The sequence below is a fragment of the Bos javanicus genome, chromosome 29, assembly GCF_032452875.1.
Source record: "Bos javanicus breed banteng chromosome 29, ARS-OSU_banteng_1.0, whole genome shotgun sequence".
Lineage (NCBI taxonomy): Eukaryota > Metazoa > Chordata > Mammalia > Artiodactyla > Bovidae > Bos > Bos javanicus.
This window is the reverse complement of record NC_083896.1, coordinates 29,790,120-29,802,258: the sequence shown is the minus strand read 5'-3', so window position 1 is coordinate 29,802,258 and position 12,139 is coordinate 29,790,120. Positions and strand designations below refer to the sequence as shown.

Below are 12,139 nucleotides of genomic sequence, written 5' to 3'. Positions count from 1 at the left end.
ATGGAGGGAGGAGCCTGTAGGCTACAGTCCATGGGGTCACAAAGAGTTGGACATGACTGAGCGACTTCACTTTCACTTATCAAAGGAAAAAATTTTTATAAACCCCAATATTGTTTAAAAAATTTTATTATTAACCTCATTTAATTATGTACAAAATAAACTAGATGCAAACTTCTTATAAAACTAAATTTGCACATTGTGACAAAATCACAAAACCAATGTAATTCAAAAATGTTAAATCTTAAAAACTGTCTTGTTACATTGTCAGTATTGAGTTGAATAAGGGGAAGATGCATGTGTGCTAAGTCGCTTCAGTTGTGTCACTCTCTGCGACCCCTGTAGCCTGCCAGGCTCCCCTGGGATTTCCCAGGCAAGAATACTGGAGTGGGTTGCCGTGCCCTCCTCCAGGGGATCTTTCCAACCGAGGGACTGAAGCTGTGTCTCTTATATCTCCTGCATTGGCCGGTGGGTTCTTAACCACTAGAGTCACCTGGGAAGCCCTAATAGGAAGACTTGGCCTTTTGATTTGATTCTTTGATTTTAAGCATGTTTAACATTATTTTTCTTTTCTTTTTTTAAACCTTTCATTTTTATTTTAATTAATTAATTGATTTTATTAATTTTTGGCTGCACCTTGAACGGAGAAGGCAATGGCACCCTACTCCAGTACTCTTGCCTGGAAAATCCCGTGGATGGAGGAGCCTGGTGGGCTGCAGTCCATGGGGTCGCTAAGAGTTGAACACAACTGAGCGACTTCAGTTTCACTTTTCACTTTCATGCATTGGAGGAGGAAATGGCAACCCACTCCAGTGTTCTTGCCTGGAGAATCCCAGGGACGGGGAGCCTGGTGGGCTGCCGTCTATGGGGTCGCACAGAGTCGGACACGACTGAAGTGACTTAGCAGCAACAGCAGCACCCCGAAGCTTGTGGGATCTAGTCGCCTAACCAGGAATCACACCCACACCCCCTGCATTGGAAGCCTGGATCGTTAACCTCTGGACTGCCAGGGAAGCCCCTATTTTTTCTTTTTAATAATGAACTTGTATTTAACTATTGGTCCAGTATTTTGTGGGCCACTTTAAAAGTACACTCTGATACATAATACTGAAAAAAAATTTAGAATTCATTTGATGAAGTGCATGTATGCATTCTTATTTACTTATTGTTGATGAGCCATGGTAATGTAGGATCTTTGTAGTACGTGTGTTTCTAATGTTATATTATACCATCTGCGATGTCATCTGCTTTTCAAGTTGGCGCACTTATGTTGCCATGAGCTAGAAGATGATTTACAGTTCCTACTTTTCTTTTCACCTGTTTCAGAACTTTCTTTGAATGGTATTATGTAACATCATTTGACCTTCACATGTCATGGGTATGATCCAAGAACACAAATGTAAACCAGGCATGGAAATCTTGTGTCATGTCTTTATCGTTTGTCTGATGACCTGGAATAAGATAACAATAATTCAGGTTTCAGCAGTGCAGAAACACAATAAAATTAAAAAAAGAAAAAAGATTTTCATACCTTCAGAAATTCATCTGCAGATTAAAACTAAAATAGAGAAAGAAAACTAAAACCTGGTAGATTTAAGCATCCTTCCATAATGAGAAGTGGATGTGGATTCACAGTGAATTCAACAGGCATAAAGAAGAGACTATACTCAAGGCTCTCCTTTTATTTAAGAAGCTGTGTGTAGAAAGGGTGAAATGGAGGCCTGGGCTCACCCTGGGCTCAATCTCACCCCCATCATTTATTAGCTATGCAATCTTGGGGAGATTATCTGAACACTCATTTTGTGTAGTTTACTTCACAGGTTTTAGATATACAGAGGTGACCAAACTAGATGTGGTTCCCTTCCCTCATGGACCTACTATTTAATCCAGGTCCGGTAGAAATTTTTTACATTTATATGACCTATAGATATCTAGCCTAGTTCTTTATTTTCACAGTGTAATGAGTCAGGTAAAACCAACTTCTGTGCATTCCCTTCAATACTGTTCCCTTGGTTACCATTTTTTCTCAGGAAATCAGATTCAAATGAAAATCAAAGCCATTACTGAAGAAGGAAAGAAGTTTTATTTTATCTTTTTTTAAAGATCTTATAGACAGGGCCATCTTTATTTGATGTACCATGATGGTACAGAGAGAAAATTGCTTTAATTTATAGAAGATTACAATAATTTATTATGGAAACGCTACAGATTCAGGTATATACTTGTTCATTGATTAAATTTAATGTGCATACAGGGAGATATAGGACTTCTATAACATAGTATTGGAGTGAAATTCCTTATGTTTTATCTCAGTAATTTCTTAAAAAAATTTTTTTTTCTTTTTTGTAAAGTTTTAAAACAGAGTGTGAAAATAGTCTGCAGAGAAAGTAAGGGGATAACGGGAATTTTGCTTCCCAATAAGGTCTAGAAGTTTGGCCTATTTTGGAGAGGAATGTTAATAACGAAAGTACAGGTGCTGCTGGGACCAGTGGGGTCTTTGTGAGTGGCAGAAACCCGTCAGTACTAAGAGCGAAAACGCTGCTTTCGGGAGATTTGTTGGTTGACATTCAAGACAAAAATCTGAGGGGGGTGTGTGTTTAATGCTCCATTAAGAGACACATGATTTAACTATTTTATAACCAAATGTTGGTGATGAGCTGCTATAACATAATCTACTGATTTATCAGACTGAAGACTTTAAAGTCTTGAGATTACTGTTTCTCAACATTGATCTTTAAACCAGCTTGATTTATAGTGAGGATTTTATATTCATATGGAGTAAAATGAGAAACAGCCAGCTGAAAGACATGGAGTGATTATTTCCTAAAGCCAAATTTATTCTAAAATTACTTTTTGGCTCATGTTTTGTTCTGTTCCAATGAACAATGATTGTAGATGGCAGTTCTTCTTTTCTTTTTTTTAACTTGGTAAATGGTTCGTGTACTTACATGGGACGTATGGGTGTTTTGTTTTATTTTTAGGTGTCTCTGGTTATTGAAATCCAAAACTCTGGGAACCATTGCTCTCGATTAAATTTGGTAAACTATCAGTGTACAGTTTTCCAAATTGGATGTGTGGTGTCTTTGCTGTGTCTCATGCTAAATGTTTCTCCATCTGTAGTGTTTACAGCCGTGTGTTTATGATGCGTCAGCATCAAGTCGGATTCTCCCTCTGACCACAGACTTGAGTTGGCTTTTTATCCTCCTCCAGCAGAACTGGTAATGCCTCACTTAGTTTTACACGTACCTTCATTGTTCCATATACTGAGGTCAGGAGGCAAACACTTAGAGAGTCTCTCTCTCTGTAAGAGTTGCTTTTAGCTGTTTTATTAGGCCTGCTGTTGGTTACTTTAATTACTTGTATGTTTTATTTGTACCCCGAGGCTGCTCAAGCAAAGAATGCAATTCAAATAAACAAAATAATATCTGATTTTTGGAACACCCACACCTGCCAGCTGGGCCTTCCTCTTAAGTTCTTACTCAGGTTGGCATGGAAGCTGGGCAGAGAAAAAGGAGGTGATTATGTAGAGTTATGAAATGTTTTCTTCAATGTAAGTTCTTGGAAAGCTTGATAACTTAGTAGTTTTCAAATCAGCGGGGCTGTTTGCTTCATGATCAGTCTTTCTTTTGTAAGACAACCCTGAGTTTTCACGAGAAGTTCTGTCTTTTCCATTGTGCATATGTTTCTACCAGTGTTCCCAGAATTCTGGGAAAACCTCACAGATAATTTGACTGTAAAATAGTGGATGACACTTTCACAAAGCAGGAAAAATTTGTAGGGAAATTTCTTCAGTTTCTTCATTATTATTGTTCAGTCGCTAAGTCGTGTCTGACTCTTTCGGGACCCTATGGGCTATAGCCTGCCAGGCTTCTCTGTCTGTGGAATTTTCCAGGCAAGAAAACTGGAGTGGATTTTTCCTTCTCCCGGGGATTTTCCTGACCCAGAGATCGAAGCCCTTCTCCTGCATTGGCACGTGAATTCTCTACCACTGGGCCACCAGGGAACCTCAGTTTCTTTACCCGAATACAAAGTAAAGGGTCTGCCTCTTCAAGTTCTTACAATGAAATCATAAACTTGTCTCCTGCTTTTTTTTTCAACTTGGTGTTTTTTTTGTTTTTTTTTTTTTTAATAAGAGTGAACACAAGCACTCCCTTTTTTGCTTGCAAACTGGAGGGCTGAACTATATGCTTTTGACTTAATTTTTAGAGCTGAACTGTTGTTGATTTTGGACACCTTTGCTGTTTCTCTTCCCCCTTGCCTCTTTCATTAGAGTAGTCATGTTTGGAGTCTGCCAGAGATGAGGCAAAACTAGTGTAAGAGGTGCGCACAGGCTTTTAAGTGCTTTTTCATTTAAACATAGCGCTTGTAAAATGTTTGTCATAGAATTCTAAAACTGAGAGAAAATTGTGGGTTTTTTTTTTCCCTCTATTTGCAGACAGAATCTAAGCCACACTAATTTACTAAATGTTCCACCTGACTGAATCCTCTAGGAAAAAGAAATACGTCACTGTAGACTACCAACTGTTAATTTTTAAAAAATATATTTTGAATATTCTTATTAAATACTTTAAAAATATGTTATTAAAAAATTCAAACTCCTGTCACTTTTGGAAACTCTTTTTTATGTCAAAAAAGTTCTAAATGCTGCTGTTTATATGTAATCCAGGAGTTAAAGATGTCAGAGATTTAAGAAATGAGATCAAGGTCTCTGTTATCTTATTCTGCTTCTATGTCATCTTTTCTCTAATCATTTTTTTTCCCCAACTGCTTTGAATATGGACGCTCAATACATTTTTGTTGTATAAATGAATTGAGAAACTGCTTTTTGTGTTTTTAGGCTACGACTTTCAACTCTACTCATAATGTCTTAGAAAATGGGTTGAAGGAAGAGATTTTAGAAATTTAAGCAAAGGATCCAACCCACAGCATTCTTATAAGATCCAAATTAATCACCTGTCATTATATGAACAATCAAGTTAATCATTCTCTTCTAAATCTCACCAAGAATGAAAACCAAAAACTCCTCAAGTTGTTCTAGAGGCCAATAATGAGTCCTTAAGAGTTCAGCTACAAGGTATATGCCTGTATCAACATGTATGTTCTACAAATGTCAGCTATGACGTGAGTATAGTGTGATATGAAAAAAATATATATCAGAAGTATACCAGAACTTAAAATATCTAAATCAGAATTATGTCTTTAAAGAAGTCTGTTACCTAGGGAAGCTGTATATTTAATATCACATTGCTGTTATTGTACCAAGAAATTTGGTGTTCTTTTGGAATTGCCTTTACTGTTTATGGCACTTAAAAAATGTTTTTTTGTGTTCTTGAGTATTTTGGAACTAACCATTAATAAATTAATTGGGTGATGTTGATGGAGTTAAAACTATATGGGGTTAAAAATCAAGTGTAATCATAATCTAATGAGATGATTTTTATGCCTTGTTTATACATGGACACCAAAAATAATAAACAGGGAATTTTCAGAAAAGACTTACACAGAGGAGCGTCACTGGAGTAAGTCTGTCTGTCTTCCTGGGTGGGTCTGTCTGCCGTGCTGGTTTTCCGCTCGTGCCCTTGTGTGCTGTGTGTGTCTGTGTGTATCTCCTCTATCAGTGTGTTCTTGAATTCTTTCTTTGGACCTTCCTGTTTCCCATTGTCCAATATAATGTCACAAAGCAGCTGCTGCTCTTTGGTGCACATGCGTGCAGCCCAGCAGAGTTGTTCCAGCAAGCTTTGTTTCATTTCTGGTGGACAAGGTGGACCCACTGCTAAAACGGTGTCTCAGGCTCTCCCAGTTGGACTAAAACTTCATGCAGTATTGTGTTGTGTTTACAAAGATATCCCAATCTTAATTGATCCATTTTTCTATGTTCACTTCATCAGGACGTTGTATCTTGATCATTTCTTTGATTTTTATCTGTCTGTCAAAGCTTCTAAGAATGCAGGGTTTTTTTTTTCTACAGGCCTTTGTGTGTTTTTACTTATTTCTATATTTATCAGTCCATTTGTGGTGACTGTGCTAAGTGCACGGGAACCTGTGATTGACATGTATGCTAGCCTATGGCAGTGCTCGAAGGGCCCTATTCTCAGTGCCTAGCGCACAGACGTGATGCTGTGACAGCTCTGGCAGAGCCGTGTCTGACCTAATTCCCATCACCAGCTTGAACAAACTGGGCCTCCTAAGAAATATACACCCCTTCCGTTATTTTATTCAGTTAGGTTTATTTATTTTTGGTTATGTTTATTTTGCTTTTTAAAAATTATTTATTTGGCCATGCTGGGTCTTAGCTGCAGCATGTGGGGTCTAGTTCCATGACCAGGGTTCAAACCTGGACCCCCTGCTTTGGGAGTACGAAGTCTTAGCCACTGGACCACCGGGGAAGTCCCTATTTTATTTTTTTTAAATTGGAATATAGTTGCTTTACCATGTTGTGTTATAGTTTCTGCTGTACAACAATGTGAATCAGCTCTATGTATGCATGTATTCCCTTCCTCTTGAGTCTCCCTTCTACCTTCTTTCATTCCACCCCTCTAGATCGTCGCTAAGCTCCCTGTATTTTATGCAGCCAAGTTTAAAGGTGGAAGAAGGTACTTGGAGACTAGTATCACTAAGTTCCAGGTCTCTAGGACACTCATAATTCAGCAGGTCATATAATACAAAAATCATCCTGATGGAGGTCCAGTGCCCAACCATCATTGATTCAAGTTTGTTTGCAGCCAAGATATTTATTCTTAGATCTCTAAATTTTTGTTGTTGTTGTTGTTTTGCTTTTTCCTCAGTATTTTACTGTATACATTAGAATATATTGCATGGAAATGAGTTTCTCCTTCAGTCCTTATTTCCTCATTATGAAAATGAAATCTAAGCCAAAACCCCTTGAGGGTGTCTTTCATCATGGCCAAGGAAAATTCATTCCATTTGGTAAGGTCTGAGCAAGGCATTGTTCTTATTAACAACTATATTAATTTTATTGCCTAACACTTATCATCCAGAGCTCTTTTTAAAATGGCTTCACCTTCCTTCTTCTCATTCTCCATCAAAGAGCATTAGCCCAGTGTCTGTCTGGATCTTTATAACATCAGCCTGTTCAAGTTCAGCTAGTTCTTTGCAAACTGAAAACTTTGCGTTTGGCGTTTGTTTTGTGGTTACCATTACGGTGTTACGTTTTCCCACGAAGCCAATTCCAATGACAAACCCGAAAATTGACTGAGAGTTGGATTTGTGGCAAGTGTTGATTTTGCGATGCTTGCAAGGGATTCAAGAATAATCTCCTTGAAACTTGCTGTATTTTGTGTTTTTAATGATCCCTCCTAAGTCATGCTTTAGAATTTCCCTTGTCTGTATGCAGCTATGCTTTTAAATATTTGGAACACTCCTGTACAGCTTACTGTGGATGCCAGAATTATCTTATCTCCACAATTCTTGGTTTCCTGTGCTCTAGAAGCAGGAAGAAATAGCCTCTTTGAAAGAGAGTGGAACAGGAACACTTGACTTTAAAAGAAAAAAAAAACACACAAATATGTGACTAGAACCCAACTCGGCCCTGGCTCAGACTCCTTCTCTTTTGGTGAGTAATTAAGACCACATTGGCTCCCATTGCAGCTGGCAGCCCCTCACGGGTGCCTTTTTCTGCTCATGACCTTTGATCTCAGTGACCTTTCCTGGGGTTAGTCCTAGGCCCTTTGCATTGTGTCGGAGCTGAAGTGGCTCATGTGCAGTTGATTATTTCTTTGCTCATTTGGCCTTTTTGGTGCCATAACTCCAAGTCACTTCCATTTGCTTCCTCGACTTTTGATGGTCCACAGTGAAAGGAAATGCTTGTGGAGGCAGCAGGATCAGCGTGTCTGCTCGGCTGACTTGATTGAGGCTCTGGAGAAGTGGGGGAAGGGCTGTGAGGTCTGTAGGTGTCAATGGTTTAAAAAACTAGATGCTTATGACTGCGTGATCCTTCCAAGCTCATGGAAGCAGATACCACCAAGAGCTGCGTTTCCAACAGCAGTGGAGATAGGGGAGTGGGGCTGGGGGCGGAAGGGTTGTGAGGCGGGGGCGGTTGTGCTGAGTTCTGGTGAGAAGAGAGGTCTACCCACTGTTGACCTGGCCTACATGCTGGACATCCTGCATCTCTGCTTGCACAAAATTTATACACTCATTCTGCCCTCGAGCTTTGCAGCAGGTCGCAGAATGCATCCTTGTCAATTGCACGTGACTGCTGGAAAAGATGCTCTGGTTTCTAAAAGCACTGAGAATAGCCCCCAGAGGGGAACATGCTGACTCTTAGAGGCTGCATTTGCTGCCACTGGACTTAGGAGAGCTCTTTTTTCCCTTCTCCTTCCCTCCCCTTCCTCCTGCCCCTACCCACGCCTCCAGTCAGACCACTGAAGGATGCCTGCCAGCTGTTACTTTCATTTCTTGGGACCCCATGTGGGCAGCCTGAAGACTGTCACTGATCAAAGGCTGCAGGGAAGGAATGTGTCTGGTTACCCTAAACCATGGTTGGTACCTTTGAAAGGTATACGGGGGCGTGAAAGTCCAGGGACATTTGGGAACTCATTTTTAAGAAGTCTTGAGTGTCTGATTCCATCCCTGGAATATAATTTTCTGTCTTTTCCTCTTTTGTTAAGACAAAAAACTTTTACTAGCATTGATCATGAGCCTTATTTTTGAGAGAGGAATGGATACCCCTTTAAAGTTGATTTTATTTCATTTTTAGGCTTTAGCCTGAGACTCCTTCCCCCTTAGGGAATCACAGTTTCTCTGTCTGCCCTTCCCTCATCACTCTTAAGCTTTTCAGCTTGCCTGCTAGGTCTTTCCTAGAGTTTCTCTTAGCTCCAACTCAGCTTATTAGTTCCACACCTTAAGATGCATCCTTTTCGTTCCCTGCTAACTCCAAACAGCAACAACAAACCACGGAAAGCCCTGTGGTTTCTCATGTGTTTCCTGTCTTAGTGAAGGCAGTCATCCACATACTCACTCTTCCACGTCCGAAATCTGGACAGCAGCCTCAATGCCTTTATTTATGGCCGAAGCCAAAGGGAAACAGAAGTGAGCGGACAGTGGATTCCAAAGATGTCTAAGAGATGTATTCCTTCCCAGGTCACATCGTTCACTACCCAAGTTCCATTAGTCCCTCCTCCTAAATAGCTTTTGAACTTGTCCATGTCTTAACATTTAAAAAAAGTCTTTCACATGTATGCCCTGTTATTTCTCTAGTGCAGGTCCCCTTTCTTTTTCACAACAGCCTCCTAAACCCTCTTCAGCCTTTCTCCACATGGCAGGGTAAATTGTTTGTCAAAGGCACAAGTCTCATCTTGACTCTTGCTGCCTAAAAGCTGCTAATACTCGACTCGGAGGAAAAAAGCCAAATGCTATAACCGGATTTATTTTGTTCTTGATACTCTGGCATCTACTCAACCATGTGGCCTTATTGTCTCCCTGTCCTTACTGTCCACTCTAGTCTGTTCTTCCTTACTCTCTGTGTGTCTAATTCTGTGCACACACTCTTCCTTCTGCTTGGAATATGCCGCTCCCCTTGCTTTTCCTCCCTTCCCCCAAACTTCTCCCTCTGACTCCCCTAATTATGTCTCCTCTGGGATGTCTTCTCAGCCTCTGAGTCTTGATTGGGTGACCCTTCTGTTTTTCCGGTAGCACCTGTGCTTGCTTTATTTTGTGGCTCATCTAACCCCTCCTTACCTACTTTAATTCCGAAAAACTTGCATATCCTAAAAGCCTTGCTTCTTTATCTTCTTCTCTTTGTTTTTGGCCACACCCTGCGGCTTACAGGATCTTAGTTCCCTGACCAAGGATTGAACCACGGGCCCCAGCAGTGAAAGCACCGAATCCTTACCATGGACTGCCAGATAATTCCATTGAAAGCCTTGCTTCTTAGTGAAAACCATTTCCATTGATTCTGATGGGGAAAAAAGTCATGACATGTTCCATCCCAAACCAGGAGAGCTAAACTATTTCCACGGATAGAAAAGTAAATCAACTTAGCAATAAAAACTAATTTGTGTAGCTGATAAATAGGTGATACTATTTTGAAAGCAAATAGATAGTGTCTTCCTAAATATGTTGCAATGAGTTTATTTCACTTAGCAAAGGAGAAAGAGAAGACTTGAGGGTGCTGGCTGGTGAAGGAGGGCTGGGGAGGGAGTCCTGCCGAGGTGGGGCAGGGAAGTGGACTTGGAGACAGGAAGTCCTTTAAAGCATGTAGTTACCTTTCATTCACGTGACACTTCAAGTCATAGCACACAAAAGCACCTGATGGCAGAATAAAGGCTAAGCATCAGAGTGTTCCACAGTTGTGAAAACGATGTACTCCTGCTGCAGGCAGAAGATTAAGCGTTCACCGTCCTTTCTTTCTTGGTATCTGTTCACAAAACATCCAAATAAATATAGCGGACCATTCAGATCCTCTAGATATTCTCTGATAAAGACTGTGGCGTCGTATAAACTGGTGGGTGTCTCTTTGCCCACAGCTGTCCAAGTCTCCTTGTTTAGTTTCTGATTGTAAAAGTTATATAAAAGTTTATACCGAATAAAAAGAAGCCATCCACTGCTTAGATACAGCCATCATTTAAAACTGGACATTTAATTTCCGAACACATGGGGTTTTTAAAGTGTCTTTGGCATTAATTTCTCATTTAAATGCTTTCTTCTCTGCGATCACCCTGTGTTTTCTGTCTTCTGACTTTATTGAGGGTTTCAACGGTCAAGTCAAAGGTCTCTCTTGGTAAATGTCACACTGCACTTAAAACTGTGTGGGGTATTTTCAAATATCTTTTGATATTGACTTCTAATGTAATTCCACAGTGATAAGAGAACAGACTCAGTATGATTTCAATATTTAGGCCATGAAATTTTTGGATCTTGTTTCACGTCCTTGGATATGTTCCAGTGTCTCCTAGTTTATAGTCTATGGAAATTTGAGTAGAATTTGTATCCTACTGTTGTGTGAAAATGGAATAAATCTTAATTCTGTTGAATTGGTTCATGGTGCTTTTCAGGTCTTCTGTATCCTTCTACTTTTCTATATATTCATTCTGTTAATTTTTGAGAGTTTGATATTGAAACTCCAACGAAACATCTTAATACTTAATTGTAATATATAGTGAAACTGTCTGTAACTTAGTTTCCTATTTTCCAAGTCTTCTATAAATGTGTTACCATACTTTCATAATTTAAAAAAGAGAGAGGAACAAAGAAGCCGTCCACAGTATGCAGTAGCCTTGGAGCAGCAAGCTTAGGTGTTCTGTTAGGTGAATCAGTACTGGAAGGGCTTCTTGAGTTGTCACCTGTGCTTACCTGATTTGAAGCATCTTGAAGGCAGCTGTCCTGCCGGTTTCGCCCCCGGCTGGGTTCCCAGGACAGCGCAGCGCCTGGCACGGAGTAGGGAGATGCTTAGTGTTTGTCCAGTGAAGGATGCATTCCTCTGCTTTGAACTCTTTTAATACTTTTTACATCCTCATCTACTTATTATATTTTTCTTTATTTCAGAGTTCATTAATTCAAGCCCTCTTTTCCAAATTAGGTTGCACTTTCCTCTAGCTCAGAAATCATGCCTTCCTCATCTTCCTCATCTTTGTACCTCTCCCAGGATCTTGCCCCAAGTAAATACCCTGCATATGGAATTAATTGATTGAATGAATATTTCTTGGGAAAAGTAAGATTCTCTGAGAAGTCTGTGCAGGAAATGTTGTTTGCTTAGCTAAACTACTTAGATATTCAGAATGAAGAAAACTTGGAGAGGAGATTTGCAGTTGCTTATGATTAAGGTCAAGGTGGTTCAATGGGTTTAAAAAAAGGTTTTTGACTTCCATAACCGAAATTGTGCAGAATTAAGCAGTATCTAGTAAAAAAATTTTAAGTAGACATGCTTTATTTTTTCTTTTGTTTCAGTTCAGTTCAGTTCAGTCTCTCAGTCATGTCTGACTCTTTGTGACCCCGTGAATCGCAGCACGCCAGGCCTCCCTGTCCATCACCAACTCCCGGAGTTCACTCAAACTCATGTCCATCGAGTCGGTGATGCCATCCAGCCATCTCATCCTCTGTCGTCCCCTTCTCCTCCTGCCCCCAATCCCTCCCAGCATCAGAGTCTTTACCAATGAGTTAACTCTTCACATGAGGTGGCCAAAGT

The 12,139-nt window shown here is 40.0% G+C and overlaps 1 protein-coding gene across 6 annotated transcripts in view; it reads left to right on the top strand.

Annotated features, from left to right (window-relative positions):
• The window catches only part of CDON (cell adhesion associated, oncogene regulated), a 99,323-nt gene that overhangs the window by 16,351 nt on the left and 70,833 nt on the right, over positions 1–12,139 (top strand). Inside the window, exons 1-2 of one of the 6 annotated variants that reach the window (XM_061406368.1) lie at positions 826–6,924; positions 7,445–7,570. The exons of the other annotated variants lie outside the window; for them this stretch is intronic. The gene's annotated coding sequence lies outside the window, so the exon portion shown is untranslated. Of the gene's footprint in view, positions 1–825; positions 6,925–7,444; positions 7,571–12,139 lie in introns of those variants that run through there. 6 annotated transcript variants of the gene reach the window in all.